Consider the following 27498-nt stretch of genomic DNA (forward strand, 5'->3'; position numbering starts at 1 on the left):
AGAAAATTTATTTTTGAAGTTTTACATATATGTACATATAATAAATACATATTTTATTTATATGAAGCAGAGAAAATTGATGTTTTGTAACAAGTCGTAAATAAATATTATCGGACGCTTATATTGGTAACGCTGGCTAAACCTTATGATATACATCAAAATAATGTAATACAGAATTGGATATCTTAAAAAGGCCTACAGAAAAGTCCGCAATGGTAGGGGAGACCGAGGGGAGTTGAAACAATTTTCACATTTTGTTTCATACACCAAATACTATAGACAGAAATCGTATGATATTAGTACCTATCGATAGGTCATTCTTTACACTTGCGAATGACTAACATAAAGAAATTGTAAGCGTTAAATATTGTGGTTAAAAATCGACTTAACCGTAACAAGTCAACTTGTTTCAACTCCCCTCATACCGAGGTAAGATGAAACAGGGGTCGAGGAGAGTTGAAACATATGATTTTTGAGAAGTATTAAGGGCTGTAAAATAAAAATGATGATATAATTTAAAGGTATTTATTAAAATTAAACTTTTCAAGTAGGTACAAAACAAACTAACAAAAATAAAAATATTATGAAAATAAAAAACGTCAGTCTGAAAAGCAGTTGTGGCAAACATAAGAAAGTTCCTCACTAGTGCAAGCTTCATGAGCCCAGTTGCTGCATTCCAGACATTGCACCCACTTTTTTTGGCTCTGCTATTTGAATATGGCTCTAAACAACAAAGGCAAAGGGATTCTTCTTCTTCTGCACTGTCTTCGTTTCTTGACAACCTTGACCTTTTTAATTTTAGTGCCTGGTTTTGATCTTTTTGTTGTTTTTGTTTATTTAAAGCAAGTTTTTTTCACCTTTTTCTTAGCCGTTCTAGCTGCTTCGATTGCAGCTAGTTCATCCGTTACGGGAGTGTCGGTTAAGACAGCGGATTTCACTTTGCGTCTGTTTGTTTGATTTCTTTTCCTTAGTGGAGCTTTTGGAAAGGGTCTAAGAGTTTCAGGTGAGAATGGAATTGCTGTCACAGTAACTGAAATATCTCGTGATGTAGATGCTACAGGTATTATATCTTCAGTGGTTGAAGGCATCGTGATAGTATTAAGCATTACTTCAGATATCGCCAGATCAGGTGAATTCTTATCAGAGTATTCTGCTGACTTGGGTACGTCTTCTGTTTCGTAGCTGATTTGAGGAGGAGTAGCCGGTAAATTGAAGATTTAAAAAACGGTCTTTTTGGGATATCCAACCGTTGGAGCAGTCGCCATTTTCTTAGCTTCATAAGCAGTTTTTTTTAATATACCTGTAGAGGGAGGTATGGTTCAGGTTGTGACTCGAAGCCGCGTCACGGAGACTTTTCTGTCGAAAGGTTACTTCTTCTGCTGCGAGATCATATATTTCGAGACTCGTCATACCTCTGTCAGTCTTTCTTTTATAAAAAGTAGGCATTCTGAAACAAAATAAACAAATTAAATCAACAAAAAAAACATTTTATTTTGTGCCCGTAAAATAATAAATAAATAAAATTGAAAACGAGGAGAGTTGAAACAGTCTGTTTCAAATCTCCTCAGTACGAAAAAACCTCCCATTTTTTTATTTAATCTACAATCAAGAAGCAAATACACAAAAATCAATTGTACCAAACATATGTAATAAATCGTTAGTTAATGAGCTTTCGAAACACATATAACTTAAACCAAAATACAAAACCATTATCAAAATATAGGAATCGTAAAAAAACGTTAAAAACTTACTTTTGACGATTTTTGAGACACGGCACGCACAACTCCACAACCGCTCGACTCGCGGCACCGAAGCGAACTGACGAGCCAGCAGGCGGAGGTAAACGGTTAAAAAGCGACATTGCCAATTCGCCAACGGTTTTAAGTTCGGAGAAATCGGTACTGTTTCAACTCACCTTTGTTTCAAAATCCCTCGGTCTCTACATATCTATCTCTTAAGAATCCGGAGCAGAGGCGGTTCCTTGGTACGTGCATTTGTGCATTGCACTGCTTGTCTTCAATCTCCACATAACAAATTACAACGACATCTGTGCCCCAGTGATCGATGTAAGAAATTCGTAATTCCCGTCAGGTCATTATTTGAGCTATCTTCTAGTAAAAAAATCCCGCGCAAAAGCAAGCGGTCGTGCATACCCAGATATGCACAAAACCAACTTTTACCATACTACTAAAACAGCGTCGGGCAGTATCGAGACAGCCCGAAGTAGCCGAAACGGTGACATGAGCGAGACAGATTACACTCTTAACGTCAAATTACGTGTTAGAGCAGTGCAGATACATAACCCATCCGTGCATTATCGAAGTGCTTTGACGGCGAGTGAATTTTGCATCACTTTGATCATGCGTAATCCAATGCGTTTGGAATGGATTCGCTTAGAAATACTAATGTTCAATGTTAACGCAACAACATTAACACATTGGAACTCGTTCGCGGTGAAATCAAACGGTTTCGCTATATTTTCAACGATGAATTGAGTGTCCTTTATTTTCAACAAAATTTTGTATTATTTAATCAGTTATTTTACAAATATAACTTAAAAGATAGAATGAATTTCAGTAGGTGTTCCCATTCATTAATTTGCTCCGCCTAAATTACAGACTAGGTACATGTTAAAAGTGAAATGCACTGCTGGTAATTACAGTCACGGGCCGCGTCTGATCCGGAGGAGGATAACCCTAGTCAGGAAAACCCGAAGTAATCATTTTTATTTTTCACATGTATAATGAGTTATTATGAGTTTACTATTTTGAGCAATATAATATTGCTTCTTATCCAATTAAATATAATTTATTGGAAAAGATAAAATTTAATTTAGATCAAAATATCCCTTCACTGCATATCATTTAAATCAATGTAGAAGATATCATAGATTTAAAATTACGTTCAAACAGCAAAAAAAGTGTGAAGAATAAACACAAATACAGGAAACCATGAAATTGACAACCGGTGAGTAGTTCCCCACAACTCACTACTTTTAAATATTTGTTTTTGTTTTACTTGAATGTGCTATGTCTTTATCGGGCGTACCCGACTTCAACCATTCACTACTGTGTACCCCATTGTTGCTATTAACAAAAATCCACATTATATCAACTTTTATTCAACTCCGTATCTCATTCCAGTGCAGAGATAATGTGTAAAGTCGTCGGACGTCCCCGACTTCATTTACCATTCAAACCGCTCTCTAAATATATAGTAGTTTTTTGAGTCTATAGGGACAAACAAACATTCATTTTTATATATATTGCATATAAGAGAATCACAAGTGAATTCATGATTCCCTTTTAACTGGGAAATTTGGTAAAATTTCACAGCTAAGGGAATTTTTCTTAAGTTAAGGAAGTTTTCTTATTCACTGGAATCATATATATTAACATACATTTGCAATTTTCAGGAATCTGTGATTTTTAGAAATGTTTAATTGTTTCAAAAAGGAACTACACGAATTACTATGCGTATTTGGAATAATTTCACGCGGGTTTATTGCATGGTTTATTGCGGTAGTTACAGTTTTTTTTTTAAATGTTATCCCAAAATCGATAAAACTGTCGCTACCGTTTTTCAACATAAAAAAACTGTTCACTGCTGACAACCCTGACAATAATAAAACGATACATGAACTTTGAACATTTTAATCTGCATAATCCTTTTATCATAAAGAAATTTAAAAGATTATATATTTTTTAAATTATGTTTTCCTATAAGTATCGATTTTCGAAATTTCGGACGCCATTGTTTTTGAACCACCATAATAACACACAGTGAGTTTACATTTTCAATATTATCAAAATTTACCATTTTTCGTGCATTATGTAAGTAGATAGGTAGAAATAATATATTAAAAGCGTGAAATTTATTATCTTTTTCCATACTCTGTATTATCAATGTATTTATTATCTTTTCAATATCTCAAAGACACCGAACGATATCAAACACGATGACACGATGTCGAGTTATTTTTCTTATGTAAATATTTCAATATTTCATCTGTTATAATAATTATTTAATGCTCAGCGCTCTTTTGAATTTGCGTTTTGCTGAAAATTTGGACATTTTTGAGAATTCTACAATAATTTCAATATGTTTATCATTTTCTTACCTCCTCAAGCTAATTTGTTTGCTCTTCGGATCAGCTCATATGTATATGTATATGTGTGTATTTTGACCGACGTTGCGAAATATTTATTAAAGGCATTAGAACATTTTTTCGGTTCCATTATGGCATCAATAGAATTTTTTCCGATTTTCATTTTTTTAACTAGTGTTTTTTTTTGTTTTTCTACTATTTATTTTATTCATTGTTTTCCGTATATTAGAGTTCTTTAGTTGTCTTTAGTAAACAGGTTAATTTGTTCCTAATTTTTTTATAATATTTGTATATTTTTTATCTCAGGGAAATTTCTTTGTTAAGCGATATAACTTTCTTCTTTTTTCTAATAGACACGACTAAGCCATGTGAGATCAATGGTTTAATTTTTTGAATTTTGCTTTAATTTTTATAGTTTTAACATCAGTTGATGCTGTAATATAATTGCATAGAATATTAATTAAAATATTTACGCATGTTTCAGCACATGTTGATTCTAATACGGGACGCCACGTTTCTGTACTTATTTTTAGGCTTAATTTATGATGGTTTAGTGACTTTTTTGTAAAAGTATTGCATTCTGAATTAATGTGATTATTAATATAAAGTTGTTGTATATCGATGCAAGTATGATGGTCAGTAATATTATTTTTTAATATTATCGTATGTCATTTGTCGGTATTTTTAGTGTTACTCCATATGTGATTGATACAAGATGAACTTTAAACCGTAATTTCTCTAGTATAGATTTTTTATACATAGTATAAAATTCATTTCCGACATAAGATTGATAAATTCAATTTTTGTTTTGTTACTATTTTCGTTAGAAACATCTTTGTTGAAGTCGCCGATTAATGTTATGTTCTGTTTATATTCTTTTGTTAATGTTTCTTTATTCATCCATAAATGTACCTAGGGGAGACCGGGGACAATTGTACCAATTTGACTTTGAGCATTTTCTACGTCTTAGGTATAAGTTTTATGAAAAAAATACTCATACTCAACGGCAGATAATTTAGTTGTCTACCAAATTTTTACTCTATGATTTTTCTAAATTTTATAGAAATTACGCTATAAGCGCATGAACAGATCCTGACCCCTACCCCGGGGTTAGTTGTACTAGTAGCGGAATTTAAATTAAAACACAGAATTTATGGATAAAGTTGTTTAATTTTAATAATTTCGGTGAGGAAAAACATTTTTTTTGTTGGTTTATAAAATTACTTTTCAAAATTTCAATTACATTGAACGTAATATACAATTTATCTGACCACAAGAAAACTCTTATAGAATTCGTCAGTTGAAGTGTTACCAAGAACCTTAACTATTGGAATATTTTAAAATGACATTACAAATATATATTAACACCATAGCATGTTTTAAACTCAAAAAAAAGGGAAAAAAAATAATCAAAATTTTGTATGAAAACATTGTGGTACAATTGTCCCCGTGGTACAATTGTCCCCAAACAATATGTATATATATACATATTGCGATAAATTTTTTTAATATTTTTCCTGTCTTCTTGCATTAATCCAGATGCGTTCGCTGTACCAATACACCCAATTGGACCTTATCTTACAAAAGCATTGTGGTATTTAATACGAGGAAAAATAAACATGGCAGGGATAGAATTTCCTATTGCGTTTACTGCTATAGTTACTGTGACTAGTTTTCCACGTTCGCCTGATGTTAAGGCTCCTACTTGCCGCACTCCTCTTTTGGCAACTACCTTGTCAGGTTTTTGGACGGTAGTCACACCAGTTTCATCAACATTATAAATGTCTTTAGCTTCGAAATTTTTACGGTCCATTACCTTTTCCAATTTGTCAAAAAATGACCGAACATTGCTCTCGTTGAAGCTCGTTGCCCTGGATAAACTTGTTGCTTGTAGACATCGAATCGACAACTCTGGGTTTCTCTTCATAAAACCCGAAAACCAATCTCCTCCTGCCAAAGCGTTTACATCCCACGTAGAAGGTCTCTTTAGGTTGTATTTAACCGTTAACTCATATGCAAGTCATCGTATTTCTTTCGGCGATAAGCCGTAGTATATTTCAGCAACTCTCATTAAATATTTTTTCATTTGGGATTCCATTTCTTCCGAGAAAACCCTATTGGCAGATTTGTATTCCATTGTTACAGCAGCCGGACGACACTCAGTGGCATCCGCAGCTTCTTTATTTTGCTTATATCGTATTAGTGACACGTGACACAAGTCAAACATCCGAGCTGAGGAACGTATCGACCTACCAATTTTGATATCTTCATATGCTTGCTCATATATTAAAAGGTCCTTTGAGGCTCGATCCGTTAATCTTTTTCTGTTTCGCGGCATCTGAGAAAATAAAAGATATACATGTTTTATTAAAATCTCGATAATGCAATAATCTCGATAAGATCATTGACACGATAATTTAACCAACATAAACATGTTTATTATGACTTGGGAGCTGTACTCACAGAATCTATAAAAAAAAACCTCGGGGTTAGTTGTACCACGGGGTTGATTGTACCGGTACCATCGCCCCCGAAAAAATTGGTACAACCATCCCCGAGGGGTCATTTTAAATTAAAACGCAAATTTTTGGTTAATCCCTACTCACGAATCCTTCAAAACCAGTCCTAAAATAAACTCAATTATCAAAAGAAATGTGTAGATAGCAAAATAATAACAAACAGAACAAAGTAATTGTAATATTAGAGTATGAACGCAATCGAAAAACTTACGTTTTGGGCTCGAAAAATGTCTTTTTCCAACTGCGAACAACCGGCTTCCACTGCGTCCCGCGGGCTACTGACGATTGTCCGCGCTTGTCCGGGCTATTGCTTGGCGATACATTAGTATACGTACCTATTATAGTTAGGGAGTTATTCACATTGGTACTACTGACCCGTGGTACTACTGTCCCCGGTCTCCCCTATACTTATTTGATCCATGCATTCGGTAAATTGGGATAATATTAAAACATATTTTATTTGCATTTAGATAATTATCCAAGGAATTGTATTTTTTATTGTATTCGCTGGTGAATGCTTCAGTTAACACTGATCTCATGTTATGTTTCTCTCACTGTCATAGTGAGAAATGTGAACCAAACTAAACGGTGTTGGAAAGAGAAAACATAAAGCATTATATTAAACGCAGAATAAATAAAATTAAACCAAAGATTCCGACCGCAATTTGAGAAAAAATTATTTATTTCATTTTTTTTTTTATTAACGCCTAGAAGGCTTTTACATATACATATTATGGGTTTTGTTGTTCAGTAGCATTATAAAATATTTTAATTACATAGCATAATAAATTGAGTATGAGCTTACATAACAATGTGTAGGGTTATTGTTATGGTGTTGTTATTTTGTAAACATAAGCAAGCAAAGTTTATTGTACAAAGTACGTCGGTTGAATATTTTACAGAACATAGGTTAAACTAATACATAAACTTGAGAAAAATATAACAGATACAGGTAGGTAGTTAAGTAGATACAATTCAAGTATATAGTTACCTTCTATTATTTCTTACCTAATGAATACATTCTTATTTTTATATCTTATTTATAATTTTAATAATTATTATGTTTCTTAAGTTATATTTTTTTAAAGTTTGTAATTATCTTTCTTATTTTCTTAATAATGTTATGTTATTAAATTTATCATCTAGGTTTATAATTGCTTGTTAATTTTTAGCTACATCACTAGGCGATGCCATACGTAGTAATTCAAAATCATGTGTTTTTGGTTTGAAACTTTGGTCACCTAGAAATGTTTCAGAAGTTTTAATTAAATACTGTGAATAGAATACATCTTGGACTTTGAAATAATCGATTACTTTTTAGTTAAATCTTTTTATAAGCCCAGAAAAAAAATGCCTATGAAAACTGCTTTAAAGTTCAAAATCTCCTACTTACGAACCCATTTTCGGTTATGATTTTATTGTATAATGTGTCAAATTAAGTTATTTATAAAATGTTGGAAAAAAATTCAATATTTATGCCTGAAAACAAAATGAAATAAAAGGCACTTTTTGTCCATGTTTTTTTCTTGCATAAATCAAAACAGGCGGATGGTGTTAAGCGGGAATTTAAACCTTATCGCCATCTACGTAAGGGTTGTTATTGATAGCGACTCAATTTAAAATATTACACGACGTAGTGCATCGCCTTAATGAATTTTTTCATCTTATAAACCATAAAGATGCCACTCCCCAACTCAAACACGAGAAATTATTTCTCAATTGAGTTGGGCAGTTTTGTTAATTTTTTTTTTCGCATTCAGCCTAGAAATATCTACAATTGTAAACTATTGTAATGTGTTTATTTATTTAATAAAAAATAATCTTATTTGAAGCCTAAACATACGCTACATCCCAGTTTGACTTGAATTGTATCAGTTTGTTGTTTCACTATCCGAGTCCAAACGTGTCTTAGCGAATAGGGGGTTTTAAAACATGAAAAGCTGCAGCTAGAACACGAGAACACAATTCTTCCAATCTGGTTTTCACGAACATGAATAGCTTCAGTCAGAACGTGAGTATGGTTAATTTGAATTAAAATTTTGAACACGAGAATGGTCTGAGGAAACAGGTTGGAGCTGAAATCAACTGTTAGGCTGATTTTAGTGTCACGCCGACCGCACGCGCACCGTCGGCGCTGATGGTCGAGATATATGAACTTCTAGGAATCGTTTTTGAATGACGCGTAGCTGTCAGCGTGCAAGGTGGTCAGCGCTGATGGCTACGCGGCCGTACGCGTCGCGCGTCGGCGCCGCGTATCTGTCGGCGCTGACGATCGCACGAGCGCCTCTGCTTTCAGCGAGCGTTCTAGTGTCGAGCGGAGCAGACGTCATCGCGTGTACAGTCATGGCGAATCGCGAAGTGGATACAGGTCGAGTTATCGATGAGGTTCGCCATATAACAAGACAAAGTCTCCAGCAACGGCTCTCTGCTCAATCAATGGATGAACATGGAGACTTCGTCGTCGCCGGTTTTTATTTTTTTGGGATGGGTAGTACAAAGCAGTAATAACTAATACACTCCGCATTTTGGTCTTCGACTGTACAGTAAGGCGGTCAGTACGATACTGAAACGAGCCACGCTGAGCCTCAGCGCTGACGAACTACGCGCTGATCTATGAGCGCTGACGGTGAGCGTGACACTAAAATCAGCCTAAAAGCTTTGTACCGCTGCAAATGAAATTGTAATAATCTTTTCGACGTGATTAAATAAATCAAAGAACGATAGACATGGTCCACTATATCGACTTTGTTTCCTTGAGTGAATGAATGAAATGGAAACTGGGAGGTGGAAATCTACCCTCTTCCTGACGTTCGATCGAGTTCAAACTCGGTAGATAAATGGTTGTTGATGACAATGCATTCTATCAACTACCGCGCGTGTGTGCAAGAGTGACAGCAAAAGTTGATACAAGAATTTTCTTGAATTTTGATGACATTATATAATAAGTAAATAAAACGGCAGCTAATATATTAAATAAATGTCAGTACCATCCAATTGGGATTCGGCTTAGGCGTTAGCGGTGTTTAATACAGTCCATAGGGAGAAAGGTTCATTCCTCAGTCAAACCAAAAGAAAATTTTGTGTAATTTTATATACATCTAATAATCAAAATACATGTAATGGTTTGGTAATGGTAAATAATCCTTTTTTTACTGGTTGAATTATATTCAGAATTTTTCATTTCTCGAATTATTTGAAAATGAAAGATAATGTTTATAGATGACGAATAAGGCACCAGCCATCGGCATTGATCTGGGAACCACCAAGTCGTGCGTGGCGGTCTACCAGAACGGCAAGGTGGAGGTCTTCGCCAACAACCTGGGCTGGGCAATCGCACCACGCCCTCATGGGTGGCCTTCACCGGCATGGGGCGCCTCGTGGGAGAAGAGGCCAAACACCAGGTGGCCATGAACCACAAAAACACTATTTACGGTGAGAATGTTTACATGATGGTTCATTTTTTCACTATGACAGGGGAAGTAGTTAGACGAAAGTGGGGAAGTACCTAACTATTCAAATTTGGTATCCAAACTCAGTTAAACCAATTTCAAGAAACGTTTTAATTCTGAATAGTGATGTCGCAAAAACATTATATATTATTTCAGAAAGTGTGAACTGATTCAAATTAATAAAATAAAATTTATTTGCGCATGCCGGGATTTTAACTCCGGATCTTATAGTCGTGCTTTCACTCTACTTACATCACATTTCTCATTACCGAATTTTAATTCTTAAAGTTCTTTTTTCATCAGATGTTAAGCGGCTGATTGGACGCAAATTCGAAGAAGATAATGTCAATGCAACTATGGAACATTGGTCTTTTGAGGTTGTGAATGATAACTCATCACCGAAGATTAAAGTGACCGACAGAGGAAGTGAGAAGATTTTCTATCCCGAAGAGATAAGCGCCGTGATTTTAACGAAGATGAAGGAGACAGCAGAATGGCACCTCGAAGAGAAGGTCAAGGATGCTGTCATCACCGTGCCTGCCTACTTTAACGATTCCCAGAGATTGGCCACCATTGATGCAGGAACTATTGCGGGGCTTAATGTCCTTCGCATTATTACCGAGCCAACCGCAGCCGCTATTGCTTATGGACTGGAGAAAAAGAGAGTAGGGAAGGTTAATGTTCTCGTTTATGATCTCGGTAGTGCAACCTTTGACGTAACTATTCTCACTATAGACGCCGGTACTTTCAAAGTCCTTTTTACAGGTGGAGATACGCACTTGGGAGGTGAAGACTTCGATAGTCAAATGGTCCAACATTGCGTGGAGGATTTTAAAAAGAAATACAAAAGAGACATCACACACAATAAAAAGTCCCTAAGGAGATTAAGAACCGAATGTGAGCGTGCGAAAAGAGTTCTGTCTTCGTATGCTCAGACGAGCATCGGTTGATTCCTTGTATGAGGGAATTGACTATCAAACAAAAATCACCCGATCCCAATTTGAAAACCTAAACGCTCACCTTTTTCAGTCTACCCTTAAGGATGTGACCCAATGTCTTCTTGATGCCGATATGGATAAAGCTGAAGTCGATGAAGTCGTGCTCGTGGGTGGTTCTACCTGCATCGTGATTCAGAAACTTATACAAGATTTTTTTTAATGGCAAGGAACTGAACAGGTCTATTGATCCCGACGAAGTGGTAGCCTATGGAGCAGCAGTGCTGGCAGCTATCATCACTGGCGACGATTCAGCAAAAGTCAAACCATATGATGTAACCCCACTTTCCTTGGGAATTGAAGTAAAGGGAGATATAACGTGTACAATCATAAAACGCAATACTTCAATACCTGCCAAAGAGACTAGAAAAGATCATACAACCTCTTTCGATGACACGACCGCCATGTCTCTTTTAGTGTATGAGGGTGAGCGGATTCTAGTAAAGGACAACCACTATCTGGGTCGTTTCTCTTTGACCATACCCCCTAAGCCTCGTCATGAAGTTAAAGTACACGTGACTTTCACAATAGATGACAATGGAATACTCACAGTCTCTGCAACGGAAAATACAACCCAAGAAAGTAAAAGTCTGACTATCAAAAATGAGAAAGACCGGCTTCCCCAGGACGAAATACAACGCATGATTTTGGTAGAAGACAAGTGTCGCTATGAGGACTATATCAACAGAATCGCTATCACTGCAAAGAACAAACTGCAGGATTACTGCTATAACATCAAAGCCATCCTTAGCGGAAAAGATCACGGATTATTGAAGAATGATCACGCAATAATTTTATATAGATACGATGTGACCATTTAGTGGGTAGACTCAGAACATATGTTTAAAAAGGAAGAGTACGATAAAAAGCATGAGGACTTGGAAGCTGAATACAAACGTTGTATTACAAAGAGCTCTGGTGTGAAATCTAATAGCTTTCTTCTTAGGCCCAATTTACAATTTTCGTAAACGTCTCCGGAGCAGGGCTACGCAATAACTCAAGGGAATTAATGTTATCAGATTCATTGGTGAATGTAAGTGTCCACATTATGTTTTGTAATCATTTTTACATAAAATGTTTTATATTGTAAAAATATTTTCTGATCTTTCAGTAATCTAAAATAAGTGGTAGGTAGGAATTATATCATACATTACATAATACAATAATAATATAATTCAATATAAAAATAAACAAAATACCAAAAGTAATACTATTAAGAGTGTAATACAAAACAATAACATAATTAACTGTATTGAAGAACCTAAAAAAGGAACAAACGCTTTTAACGAATTCTTTGCAAATATCGGAAAGAGTCTAGCAGAAAAAATTACCGGGAAAAAAAAAAATAAGACGTATATTGAAAATATTCCAAATATAGAAACTAAACTTGAACTCTTCGAACCAACCAATCCGTCTGAAATTGTACAAATTATATCAAAAATGCGAGGTGGTTCTGCTCCGGGATTTGACGGTCTCGCTGTAAAAACACTAAAAATCATTAAAAATTATATTTCTACACCAATCTCTCATATTATAAACAATAGCTTTAAGACATGAGTTTTCCCGAGCACGTATAAGAAAACCATAATCTCTCCAATATTTAAGTCCGGTAGCCCGGAGGACATTTCTAATTATAGACCCATTTCACTCTTATCTAATATATCGAAAATTTTTGAAAAAATTGTTAAAAAAAGACTAACTGCATTCTTTAAAAAAAACTCGATTATAAATGAAAATCAATTCGGTTTCACAGAGGGAAAAAGTACCCAAGATGCCATTGCAAAAATTTCATCTAGTATTCAGAGTGCCCTGGACAAATCAAATAAATGTATAGGAATTTTTATTGACTTAAAGAAAGCATTTGACAGCATTTCTCATGAAAGACTTATATTAAAATTAAAAGAAAATGGCATTGACCACTTAGCTATTAAATGGATAGAAAGCTACTTAACAGAGAGACCTCAAATTGTAAAATTAAACCAAACCTTTAGTACACCACTAACAAGTACATTTGGCATTCCTCAAGGCACGGTCCTCGGACCATTACTATTTCTAATGTATGTAAATGACATTTTCCAACAGAAAATCAAAGGTGAATTAATCTCTTATGCTGATGATACTGTTTTATTAATAAAAGGTCAAACATGGGAACTAGTTAACAAACTTGCAAATGAATGTATTAATATCTTAAAATCATGGTTTGATAATAACCTACTCACACTTAATGCCAAAAAAACAACATATGTATTATTTTCACTACAAAAAATACCTAAACACAAAGTAAATATCATAATCCATGATGAAAATTGTGACAATGTCAACTGTAAACTACTTAATCCTATTTGTACTGTAATCAACTCTTCTTCTGAAATTAAATATCTTGGTGTGATCATCGATGAAAATTTGAAATGGAAAAGCCATATTACGGAGTTAGTAAAGAGAATAAGGAAATGTATATATATATTTGTTAGGTTAAGAAATATTTTAAATGTGAAAATACTAAAAAATGTATATTATGCTCTTGTCTACTCCCTGCTTATTTACGGAATCATAGGTTGGGGAAGATCTTATAAAAACAACCTAAACTCAGTAAAAGTCTCGCAAAAAAATATTATAAAGGTACTTAAAAAAAACTCTACTTTCCCAACAAAATTGCTTTTTAAAATGTTTCCAGTACCAAATATTGATGATATATTTAAGCAAACTTCAATTATAAAAATGTGTAAAGAAAAAAATAACACAGAATATCAAGAATTTTACAAACTGATGAGAAATGGAAATCAATTTATTACGCCAATCTTTAAAACAACTCAAATGCAAAACCATTATATTTACCAAGCCATAAAAAACTACAATAATCTCCCTTCCGAATTGCGCTGTATTACGAACCAACAAGAACAAATCAATAAAATCAAACTTTTTTTCAAAAAAAACTTATATTAAAAAAATATATGGATATATTATATTTATATTTTACACATAACATTGAATCACTGAAGTAAGAATCGTGGCTCCCTTATCAGGCACAAGAGCTCCTCTTTTCTGATAAGGTATACAGGAGCAATTATGTACCTAAATATTATATTTTGCAAAAAAATGTATGTATTAATGTAACTATGATCTATATTAAAATAATAAAAAAAAATTGGATTAAATTTACCGCTTAATTTTTAAACTTCCAGATCTACCTAACTCAATTTTACGCAAGTTTGGGAATGCCACACATTCGTGGCTTTATTTTTTATTTTTCACTGCACCAACGATACAATATTCATGTACTTTTATAAAACCATAGTTTAGTTGATACCATAGTTGGTAGGGGGAGTTGGGGCACCTTGATACGATTTTTACTTAGACCCAATAAAAGACGATCTATTGACAGTAACATCCAATTAAATAATTATAATATATTCAATATATATTAAACTAACTTGTTTAATTCAAATTAACCGTTAGATTTAATAAAAAAAAGAATTAGAGCCTATTTACTAAAAAATGAAATTTCTATCAATGTACCCCACATCCAGGGTACATTGAAACATATACTGGGGCACTTTGATTCATAGAAATATTTCTACAAATTAAACAAGTTTTTGAAGTGAAACTTCTTTAGCCGCGTCATGCAATTTCGAGAACCGGAGTAAAACCAACTCATGACCGAAACGAAAATGCGGGACCGATTAAAGTTCATTTGATCTAGTGAAAGTTTTGAAGTAAGATATAAATGTTTTTTAGGTAATCTCGACAACTGGCGTTGGTGGTGTAATGGTCAGCGTAGTTGCATTCCAAGCAGTTGATCCGAGTTCGATTCTCGGCCATCGCATATTAATTTTTTTTTTTGGTTGAATGTTAATTTTATAACTCATTGTTTGTAGTCATTGTTCTTTGAAATTTTTAAATTTTTAATCCATTGTAATTTTAAACATTATTTATTTTTCATATTATTTTTTTCGTCATTTAAATTATATTTTGTACTGGGGTGACATCTATCGGCAGAATATTTTTTAATTTTAAATTATATAGTTTATGGGGGTGACATCTATCGGCAGAATATAAATATATATTTTTTAATCTATTTAATTATATTGATTACGGGGGTGACATCTATCGGCAGAATCTTTTAATGTTTTTTGTTTTTAACGCCTTTTTTTTTTTCAATGGTTGACCATAATATCAATCCACTAAGTAATATTTTAGGCCTGTAGCATACTTGAAAAGTTAAAGAATGATATAAGATTGTTTATGATGTTAACGATAAAAAAATAAAAAAAACATAAAATTACCATAAAAAATGGGCCAACGGCACGCGGTGTTCCCAAGCGGTCACCCATCCAAGTACTGACCGCGCCCAATGTTGCTTAACTTTGGTGATCGGACGAGAACCGATGTGTTCAACATGGTATGGTCGTTGGCAAACGCTAAACAATATTAATTTCTATTCTACCTGCCAATAAATATATGAAAATTAGTATAAAAAAGCCCTAATAATACTGAAAACATTAGCAAGGTGTGTGCGACGTTGATAAAAATAATCATTACATACGCGCTTGAAAAAGATCGTAATTACATCCATAATTTTGAAGGAATTTTTTTTTTCAATGGTTGACCATAATATCAATCCACTAAGTAATATTTTAGGCCTGTAGCATACTTGAAAAGTTAAAGAATTTTATGATATTATTAATGATAGTAAAGATAAAAAAATAAAAAAAAACATGAAATTACCATAAAAAATGGGCCAACGGCACGCGGTGTTCCCAAGCGGTCACCCATCCAAGTACTGACCGCGCCCAATGTTGCTTAACTTCGGTGATCGGACGAGAACCGGTGTGTTCAACATGGTATGGTCGTTGGCAAACGCTAAACAATATTAATTTCTACTCTACCTGCCAATAAATATATGAAAATTAGTATAAAAAAGCCCTAATAATACTGAAAACATTAGCAAGGTGTATGCGACGTTGATAAAAATAATCATTACATACGCGCTTGAAAAAGATCGTAATTACATCCATAACTTTGCAGGAATTTTTTGAAGTGAAACTTCTTTACGCGCGTCATGCAATTTCGAGGACCGGAGTAAAACCGACTCATGACCGTGACGAAAAAACGGGATCATTTCGCTATAGGAGCCTAGCTAATATTATATACCTAGTTTAGGTCACTCTCCGAACTCAGCTTCGCGGTCTAGAGGCAGAGCGCACGACTGTGGTCGTGAAGAACCGAGGTTCGATCCCCGCTTTAACTAATTTTTTTTTTCTTTTTTTATAACTTTTAATTTTTTTTATCACATGCTACTTATAAATATGTCAATAGACAGAAAAAAAGAGAGAATGAAATGAAAAGAGAGAGAGAGAAGAATATTAGAAGTTTCACTTCTGTCTTGCGTAGGCTTGACACACCCATTTTTTTTTTGTTTTTCATGACATTTATTTATATAAAAATAGAAAAAATAAATTAGCTTACATTGAAATGTTAAAAGTAGAAAAATTAATCTTAAAATTGAATAGAGAAGCTGTTCTACTAGTTCCTTTCTTTACTATAGGATCTGGTAATTTCAGCACAATATCAGAAATATTGACCGAACCTTCGTCTTTTTTATCAGGGAACACAAAAGTTCCAGTCGGTTTAAGCTTTAAAAAAGAGACTAGAAATTCGTTTGGGCTATCGGGGTATCTTGACACTATTTTTCCAACAAAATGCTTATAAGGTTGCTTCTTTCCTGTGTTAATTACCTTTGTTATAACATAGTCACCATCGTGAAGATCATTTGCTGCAGGTGGTGCAGTAATAATGTCATCATCAGATGATTCCATGGAAGATCCTTCAGAATCAAATGATTCCTGTAATGCCATATTAGCAGAAGAGTTTGAAAAGTTAGATTCTATAGATATAGCCCTTGTCCTTTTTTTTGGTTTCTTGATGGGATTAGCACTTATACCTGTCAAATTTTGAGCTGTTTTTAGATCTTTCGTTGGATTGTTTCGGTAGATTTTTGGATAAGGCCGTACAATTTCAGGAGTTATGGATGATTTGGTTACGAGTGTTTTATTAATTCCATCAGAAGCTCTTGACGTGGAAGGCATATTATGTACCTAACTCAAAATCATTCACGATATTTTGTAGCTCTCTAGTAGGGGGGTGGCGTTACACATTGCTCGCTTTCTATCGTTAATTCGGGGTCAATAGAATTGGCAATAGAATCATTTGTAGGATTATTTTGTGAATCTTTTGCTATAAACGTCACAAGGAGAAAAATCTTCTTCAAAAAATGCCAATCTATTAAATGGCACGATTCCGGGCTTAGCAAATGCGCTCGTAATATTTTAAAGCCAACTTAGAAAGACTTGGAATTTCATAAATAGTTAACGCTTTCCCAGGGTGATTAATGTGGCAGTCATTGAAGGCTACTTTGAGTTTTGCTTTAAATGGACCGAAAACACCGACATCAAGAAGTTGGAGCTTGTGGGATGTGTGTGGAAGAAACGATAAGTAAACAATTCCATTTTCACGTGAATAATTAATTGTCACAAATTAGAAGAATCGGTTTTCCCTTGTGCTATTTGTGTGTTTTTGGATATGTTTAAGAACTTCTATAAATAATTCACTATTTATCCAACCAGATCTAGACGATAAGCCCAAAGACCCTTCAGGAGCACCATTTAAAAAATGGCTTTTATAATGAACCCTGGGAAACACATATACAGGTGGAATACAATGCCAGTTCCAGTAATGATTCCTCCGAATGTCACCAACTCGCCTCTCTCCGCTGAAAAAAATTGGCCGATTTGACGTTGAGTTTTTTCTGCCAGTATCTTTGGAGTATTCATAACCGTTGTAATGCCAGTTTCATCGAAATTAATAATACGGTCAGCTGTAAAATTAAATCTTGCTAGAACATCTTCTAAATTATTAAGAAAGGTTTCAACGGCAGTCTTATTAAATGAAAATGATCGGGCAACACTAGTGTTTTCGGGTTTCCTTAAACTAATATTTTTATTTCTCCTACGAAAACCATAGGTCCAATCTAAGCCAGCACTGTTATAGACATCCCAAGATGGTGGATAGCTGCAATTTAATTTTTTAGCGTATTCGTAAGCAAGCTGCCGCACCTTAGTTAATGTAAGCCCATGATGCATTTTACTGCATTTTATTATACAAGCATTTAGTTGGTCTTCTTGTTCGGTTGTAAATACTTGCTGGGAGGTATACTTAGATGAAAAACTCACGCCTTCACCGTCTTTATTCTTCTTTTTTTTCTATTCTATGCTGTAGAGTTGCAGGTTTTAAATTATATTTATCGGCTGCTTTTCTTATTGATAATTTTCTTTCAAACACGTCAGATATCGCAGAAGCCATAGAAATTTCATCGATGGAAGTACTCTTCGTTTTGCGTTTAAATGTTCGAACCATTTTTCTATAAAGAAAATAAAAATATATTAAGTCTTACATACACATACATTTAACAAAATATTGGGGCACATTGATACGTATAAATGTGCCCCGAGAGCACTTGCATCAATGTGCCCCTGCCGACTACAATCGCAATAAATATATAATAAAAATTAAAGCAATAAATAATAAAAAAAATTGAAGTCTTTATAATGTAATGACAGATATATACTTACCAAATGTCTTAATATAACACAGGTAACACTTAATAAATTAGAAGAATCACATCCGAAAGAAAACTACGAAAATTTTGTTGCGAACATCAGAAACAGGTTTATACGTGCCAGCGGCTAATCGTCGAGTGAACGTTGCTCCGCACTAGTGTGCGTGTAGGGTGTAGGGTGTATAACTACCATTTTATCTGTGGCGGACGGCTCGTCTTAACGCGTTTTGTTTTCGATGAATATTGACTGTATCTATGTGCCCAATGTATCAATGTACCCCATCTCCCCCTACCATATTTTATTTTCGTTTTAAAATTACACCGAAAATGTCATATATTGTGTTAATTTTTTTAGACTTACTGTTTTTTTTACTCCATTTTATATTATTATCATTTAATCCTCCTAAAATAAAACTAATACTTTTATTATGTGTTTAATTCTTTCATCATAGAAATTTTACAATAATGACTTGCAGTACTGATAATAATAATAATACTTACACAACAGATCACGAATAAAGCTGCTAAAATTATAGTTTTAAACATGAAGCTGCGTTTACACCAAAGTCTTCCACTAAGTTTTCCAAAAGTTGCGGCAATTTGTTGCTTTTTCTACAAAATAAAGCAACTTTTTCTGTCTTCCAGTTGTGGAGAGACAAATCTTCCACTAAATTTTGGTTTCCCGCGGAGTGTCGGTAAAGATCAAAGAAAGTTGACAACTAAAAGTGGAAGATTTGTTGCTGCGCGCTTTGCGTTAGCAACTTGTAGGAAACTAGTGGAGAACTGTTCCCCCTCCACGCAAACTTACAAACTTCAATAACAAACAGTGAAATGGTGGATTTTGAGATTTTAAACAAATAACCGAGACTTGTGTACGTATCACCAGTAGCCAAAAAACGTTATGTAACTGCTAGCTTTTCTTGGACAGGTACTGCTTTCCTGTAGTTTGTGTCACGTTTCTTGATTTTATGTCCGATCATTGAAATCAAATACTCAAAGTCACTACTGGTCATTCTCAGTGCAGTTTTTGACACTCCCGTCGCACCTCAGCTCACCACTCAACGGATCGACGTCATCTTCTCGGAAATAATGCCTAATTTTTGACACTACTGACTTTCGCGCCAATTCTTTGGCAACAATTTTTCCATTTGTTGTTCTAAATTGGAAAACAATGTTTTGTCAACTTATAGTTGTCAACTTTGGTGTAAACGCGGCTTTAGAAACACAAAACTCTTTGATCCTTCTAGGGCTTGTAATAATTTCATTCTTTCTGTCAGTATTTTACGATCAGTTGCCACAGTTAATTGCCATTTTTGTTTAAATTATTTATAATATTTGATATGTGTTTGTTATATTTATAGCGTAGATATTACTAAGCAATTTTACTTTGCCTACGAACGGAGTCATCTGAAGTTTGCATCAGATGTTTAGTCCACATTTTATAAATTTCGGATTTTTATTAGTTATTTTTTTTTTAATATAGTGAGGAGGCAAAGTGGATAATAATTTTCCTCAGAGCCTATGACATATTTGGAGATGCTGTGTGGAAGGTCTTTTTAAGAAAAGGAAGGATTTGAAGTTATGGAAAGGAAATAAGGTATGAGAGGTGGGTAGGAATCTAGGGATCAGTGTGTCCAGGAATGACGGACAAATGAATATATCCCCCTTACTGTGGCGCAAGGCGATGGTTCGAGATACCAGTGGGAGAGGCCAAAGGGTCTTCCCAAACCAATCACTCCCGATCCGGCACGCCGCGCAGCTAGTGGGCAGTTGCTAAAGAAGTTTCAATGTAATGTACCTGCCCGCTCCGTACGCTCTTCTGTCCTATTCAAAGTATATCAACGCAAAAAAACTGTAAACAAAATTCTTGCTTGAACAGACTTATGTAATAATTGCAATAACATAATATCAAAACTAGACCTTTTCAATTGCGAGCTGAAAAAATATAATAAAGTCCATAAACGAGTAGGTAGGTACTATTTCTCAGATATTTCATATGTATGCAACTTTTCTGTTTCTGTTCTGAATCATTATTACCCAGAGTGAGTTTTTGTTGTTTCAGTTTTATATAATTCTGTATTAAACTTAATTAATGTTACATCTTGTCTTATATTTATTACAATATATATTGTCTATTTAGATAATCATTAATTAATGAATGATACATTCGATTACACGAGAATTAGCTCCATAAAATAAATATTTTTACTAAACGAAAAAACACATTTTGTAATACACCATTTTTTTATTGAATTAATATATGACAGTCGAACACGTTTCGCTTATCTCAAGCTTCATCAGGGCTACTAAATTAACTAGAAGCCAGCCGAGGAATTGAACACACTATGCTTGGGTGGGATCAGAAAACAGCCTGTATTCTCGTTTTCATTACCAATAATTTGGAGAGGTTTTAATAAATAAACAATACTAATTTTTGTTATTATATATTATGCCTTTGGTACTGCATTACAAATTATTCAACTGCTCGTTTATAGATGGCGCTAATTACATTATATTAAAAAATACTTTTTAGCAACGTTTGCTATAATCTAAACGCGTTCATAAATGGCGTTATTTGAATTATTTTATTAAAATACGCCTTATAAGTTGAATAAGACGAATTATTTAACTGCCCCGTTACATACGCAATATAAATATGTATAAATAATTTTGTCCGTATAAAAACTCAGTTTGTCGAAAAAGGCATGCATTAGACAATGTTGGATTATCGTATTTGTGTATTTTTTCTTGAAATAGTTCATATCTATCTCCATCCCATTTGAATTTCGTAAAATTCAGTTTGGTATTGGAAATTTTAAACCTCGTTTAGGCAAATATTTGGATCACAAAACACACCACATTATTCTATATTCTTTGACGAAAAATTAAATTATGAATTCTTTTTATCTAATTTGCTTTTTATTATGTTTATGTCTTTATCCAAGTTCACTACCCGTCATCTCCTTTTTTTGCGCCAATGCTAGAAGATGTAACTGTTCTGGGCCGGTGGCGAACAGTTTTCCTATTCGCCAACAGATGTCGGAAGTTGCATTCCGAATAGAGGGTAGTACAGTCTGCGCGCGCCAAGCCCAGTGCGCATGCGCGGAGCGATTCCAACATGGCCGACGAAGATGGCGGCCCAAGAATGAGACGGCTTGATAGCCAGCTCATTCCGAGGCTGAAAAAAAACGAAATAATTCCATAATAACCATAAAATAATACTATTAAAATATATTTGCCGTAGATTCCTATAAAGATATATATTATATATTATAACCCAACCTTATAACCTTCATCGGATTGGGCTGCAGGGATCAGTACAAGTAGGTTAAAAAATAAAATACAAGCAGGTAGGTACTTATATTAAAGAAACTTAGTTATAGTGTTCTTATTTTGCGAGTAAAAATTTTATCTCTAAATTAACTTTCAACAAAAACTTTATATTACGCTGGCTGATGGGATTATTCTTATTTTGATTTCTATTATCCCTAGCATTATCTATTATTTTTATTTGTATCCTACCTTATTTTTATGTTTATGTTTACAAGATTCACCTACTCCAATTCCTTTCTTGTATGTGATCATGTACATAATATTATATATTCAGAATTGGTTATTTATGAAGGGAAAGAACTATTTTAAAGAATACCTGACATCATTAAATAAGTTCATTTGCTTTGTTATTTTTTATTTTTTTTTCATTTCAATTCTGTTTAAAATTTCTTTTTAAAATAATTATTTAATTTATCTTTATTTTCATCTATTTCTTATTTTCAGTTAAACCTATTTAACCTATACCTATTTTACGACTGAATGAATCATGTTACACATTTATATAATTATACACAAATTTCGACTACCATAATACGGACATGTGTCTAGTGTGGTAGTCGAAAAGCATGTAAAAAACCTGTATCCATATATATTTTAATGAATAAAGAAGAAAAAAAAAAAAAAAGTTAAATCAAGTTTGAAATTTGTCCCATCTGTTTGTTTTTAAGGGTAAATCTACGCGTTCATAGACGGCAATGACTTAATTATTTTATGAAAATACAACGTTTGTGAGTTTTGATTTAAAAGATTAAGACAAATTAATTTTTACATACCAATATGAATATGGATAAATAAAAATACATTAATGTAAAGATTATTATTTATTGTTTTTGTGTTTAATTCGTACAACTCCATTTAATTTTTTTATAAATTTAATTTAGATTAAATTTGATAATATTATTATTAAGTTCTGCAAGTGTTTTAGTTTTTTATTAATGTGACAGCTGTTTCGGCTTACAAGGCCATTTTCAAACTGTGGTTAGTCCACATTGAGACGACGTATTTATACTATTTCAAATGTAAATTTTGAAGGTGCATACATTGATTTATTACTGGTTACACCGATGACATGATCTATTGTTGGTTAAACCAATCTATGTTTTCCCCTCAGTAAATGGTAATGAGTTCTTAATTATTTACTAATGACTTTATTGCTATGAATTATTTGGGTGCATTATACTGCTTGGGTTTTGTGAAAATACTGAGAAGTGGTGAGTTTAGTGTTAAATGTGGGTCATTCGTTCGTTTATTGATTTCTAATTGTTCAAGTAAATTTAATCTAATGCCCTTTTTTTCTATATGCAATGGTTTAGGACCCTTGTTGTTAAGTGGGGTATGATTATTCACCAAGAGATGTTCTGCGAATTTTGAGGATGTGTTTTTATTATTATAACATCGTATATGTTCTTTGAATCTAGTTGAGAATGCCCTCCCCGTTTGTCCGATGTAAGTGGCGTTACAATCGGCGTGGTCACATTTTAATTCATATATGCCACTATTATTGAGTATAGGGATTTTACTTTTAGAGTTTTTAAGGCTTGTTCCTAAATTATTGTTTGTTCGAAAAGCTATATTTAAACCACATTTTTTAATTTCTTTTGCAATTTTTTCAGATATTGGGCCGAGGAATTCGAGACATGCAAATTTTTCTATATTTTTGTTATTTACCGGATATATTAAATTGATTTTATTTTTATATTTCTTATTTTTTATTATTTTTTCAATGTTATTTGCCTCATAGCCGTTATTAATCGCGATCGTTTTTATCGTTTCCTTTTCTTTTACATAAGCTTTATTGTCTAAGGGAATAATATATAATAATAAAAACACATCCTCAAAATTCGCATAACATCTCTTGGTGAATAATCATACCCCACTTAACAACAAGGGTCCTAAACCATTGCATATAGAAAAAAAGGGCATTAGATTAAATTTACTTGAACAATTAGAAATCAATAAACGAACGAATGACCCAAATTTAACACTAATTAATAAAGTACGGAAAATAATTTACTCACCACTTCTCAGTATTTTCACAAAACCCAAGCAGTATAATGCACCCAAATAATTCATAGCAATAAAGTCATTAGTAAATAATTAAGAACTCATTACCATTTACTGAGGGGAAAACATAGATTGGTTTAACCAACAATAGATCATGTCATCGGTGTAACCAGTAATAAATCAATGTATGCACCTTCAAAATTTACATTTGAAATAGTATAAATACGTCGTCTCAATGTGGACTAACCACAGTTTGAAAATGGCCTTGTAAGCCGAAACAGCTGTCACAATAATAAAAAACTAAAACACTTGCAGAACTTAATAATAATATTATCAAATTTAATCTAAATTAAATTAATAAAAAAAATGTAAAGATTGTCTGTGACTTTTGAAATGAGAGGAAGGTCAAAGTCAGCCCCCATCTCCTTTACCCACACCTTAGCACAATGTTGGTATTTTTTGATGAAATTTTGCACACTTGACGTTAAAAAAATAATAAAAATACCGTCTACGTCTGATTTCGATAAAATCTGTGTAAAGCCCTGACAATGCATGTGTAACATAAAAGATATGAGGTATTATAGATATCTGGAATAAATAATTTGAAAATACATTTGTACGAGTAGGTAATATGTATATACCTACCTTCATATTTTATAAAAATAAAGAATATTGGCGTCAAAACACGGTAATTTTTTTAAACTTTTATGGAAAAAACTGGTAAATGTGCATGGTCACAATTTTTAATAAATCCCCCCTCCCTTTAGGGTCGATACTGAAAGTATCTTCCACCCAAATGGCGCAAATATACTGTATATTATTTTTAATGAAATTGTGATATAACAAATATTAATCCAATGAAATTTATATGAGCACGCCATGATTTGTTTTTGGACCAGAGCCTTACCCCTCGACCATGGAGACCGTTAAAACGTATTGCCCGTCCAAAACCAAGAGTGTGGAGGCATCAAAAGGTATTAAGAAGTTCCTGGTTAATGAGCGAATTTAAAAAAAAACTATTTATTATTCATTAACGCCCTATCAGGCTTTTACAGAGGAAATTGACAATGTATGTGTGTAAGTTTAACGTAATACATAGATAATAGCATAACTATATACAAACATAAAATAAAATCAAATGCTATTACTAAGATTAACATCGAATCCAAATAATAACACCTGATATTGTAAATAAAGCAAAGTTTCAAACATAAAGTAAGTACGTACATTGTACATTCGTATATGCATACAATTATTGATGTTTGTTGCAAACCAGTAAGACTGAAAACAGGAAACTAATTTACTCGTATGGTATATGAAAAAAATTTACTAATATGTATTATAAAAAAGATTTAAAAAAAAATAGAAAAAAATGTCTGTTGTATCTATATAAAAATAATTATTAAGTTATGGCAAAATATAGAAATAATTTATATGGCAGAACAACGTTTGCCGGGTCAGCTAGTATATATATAATATACTGATACGTATTATAAAACAGATGTTTAAAAAAGAAAGAAGAAATATAATGTCTGGTGTGTCTATAAAAAAAAGTAATAAGTAATGGAAAAATACCAACGCTGCGCTGTAATTAATATCGAATTTAAATAATAGTACTTTAATGTACTCGACGTTCGACAGAGTTACATAAAGAAGATAATAATCTATGCTCATAAAAATAAACATAAAATGAAAACAATCGAACACCAACATCAAACCAGAAGCAAAGGCAGAAATGACCTTTATATTCCAACAAGTACCACAGCGTCTTATCAAAAAATATTTTCATACCTGGGACCAAAATTATATAACAAAATTCCTTCGCAACTAAAACTGTGTGAAATGCCATCTTTTGGCCCAAAAATAACAAAATGGTTACTAGACTTAGGCAGGTTCAAGTCAGAAATACTGTTAAAAAATATTGTATGATAATTATGTGTTACAAGCGCCTGATTTAGTTCTTAAGTCTTATAGTCTTATTTTGATGTTAAAAAATATTGTACGATAATTATGTGATACAAGCGCCTGATTTATTTCTTCTGTTTACAAATTAAAATTTTTATTACAAATTTTAATTTTAATTTTAACTTTATATTCTTTTATTTTAATTTTATTTCTATTATTTTCATTTTATTTTACTGTTTATTTTATTTTGTATTAAAATATAGTAATATAAAGGCTACATGTATCCTCGCTTTCACTCTTGTAATCTCTCAAAATAAATTGTATCGGTGATTTCACCATTAAGTATAGGTATTCACTGTCAATTTGACTGTCCTAGAACGGGAGACCTTCCTAGTTGGACAGTCAAAATCTATGCTGTAATATTTTTGTAACAAACAAATAAATAAATAAATAAAATAAATAAATGGTAAAAGAGATAAAAGTAAAATATACAAATCGAGTATGTCCGTACATGCAAATAAACTAAGGAGTATGTGATTCAAACGTTGGAATATTTAGAGAGAGAAGACTTTTATTTATTTATTTATGATGGTATCTTACCCCCAAACAGGAATCCAAATCTTCTGGCTATCTTCAAGTCCTCTCGAATAGCTATTGTTATCACACAGGCTCCACCGCAGACAGGCTCCCTGGTCCTGTTCGGCCTCCACACCCGCCTCAATGGAGGCCAGGACCCTCCGCGACAGCTCGTTGATGGAACTTCGAGAAGAAGAGGTCTCCCTCCTGAACCGGATCTCGTCTACTGGCTCCTGATCCAATTCAGTATCGGTCATTTGCATCATCGGCACCACTGGCTTACTCTGGAATTGATAACTGTTTTTGTACTTGGTACCAGAACCTAATAACAGTAAATTTATTTGCTATTATTGTACAGTGCCATTTGGTAAAGGCATCACCTCGAGGATGTACGCAGGTGTTATTATGCGAAGGATTTACGCAGGATCGTCGGATCGATCGTCATATCCTCGAGGATTTACGCAGGTGTTATTATGTGAAGGCAGTAACAAGACGTACACAAAAGTGTTACAAAATACTTTATTGAATAATTAATTTGGAGTAAAAGGGTGATTGCCATTTTGCTCAAAGATGATATCCTGTTACTCCCTGCTTTGTTGTTAGATAAATCAGAGATGTTCAAAATGGGTACCCAAAACCATTTGAAATGCAAAATGGAAATGGGTCAAAACTTTTCCATTTGAAAATGCAAAATGCAAAATGGTTTTTAGAAAAGCATTTAAAATGCAAAATGCAAAATACCTATTTTCAAAATGCATTGAAAATGCAAAATGGTTTCTCAGGTCAAACAATTAAAATAATTATTGAGTTTTAAACAGTTTTGTCATTTAATAATGGACATCAATGTAGAACAAACATATTACATGATGGTAAATCAAAAAATGCCACGACTACGGATTATGAACCACAAAAAATTTGCGCGGGACAAATGTTGCCAACGTTAAAACATAGAAACTTTTTTTTTTTATATTAACTCCACACAGGAGGCCCTGAA

The 27498-nt window shown here is 33.3% G+C and overlaps 2 non-coding genes and 1 pseudogene across 2 annotated transcripts; 1 reads left to right on the forward strand and 2 right to left on the reverse strand.

Annotated features, from left to right (window-relative positions):
• The first annotated feature begins 9846 nt into the window (after nt 1-9846).
• Nucleotides 9847-12245, forward strand: LOC149422867 (heat shock 70 kDa protein cognate 4-like; annotated as a pseudogene).
• Nucleotides 12246-15365: 3120 nt separating this feature from the next.
• Nucleotides 15366-15484, reverse strand: LOC149422868 (5S ribosomal RNA). Its single transcript, XR_016302332.1, has one exon. It is a non-coding gene; the product is annotated as a 5S ribosomal RNA (ribosomal RNA).
• Nucleotides 15485-15807: 323 nt separating this feature from the next.
• LOC149422869 (5S ribosomal RNA) lies at nt 15808-15926 on the reverse strand. Its single transcript, XR_016302334.1, has one exon. It is a non-coding gene; the product is annotated as a 5S ribosomal RNA (ribosomal RNA).
• Nucleotides 15927-27498: the final 11572 nt, after the last annotated feature.

This window comes from Hesperophylax consimilis, chromosome 6 (genome assembly GCF_061612785.1).
Source record: "Hesperophylax consimilis isolate HC1 chromosome 6, BYU_Hcon_1.0, whole genome shotgun sequence".
In the NCBI taxonomy this organism is placed as follows: Eukaryota; Metazoa; Arthropoda; class Insecta; order Trichoptera; family Limnephilidae; genus Hesperophylax; species Hesperophylax consimilis.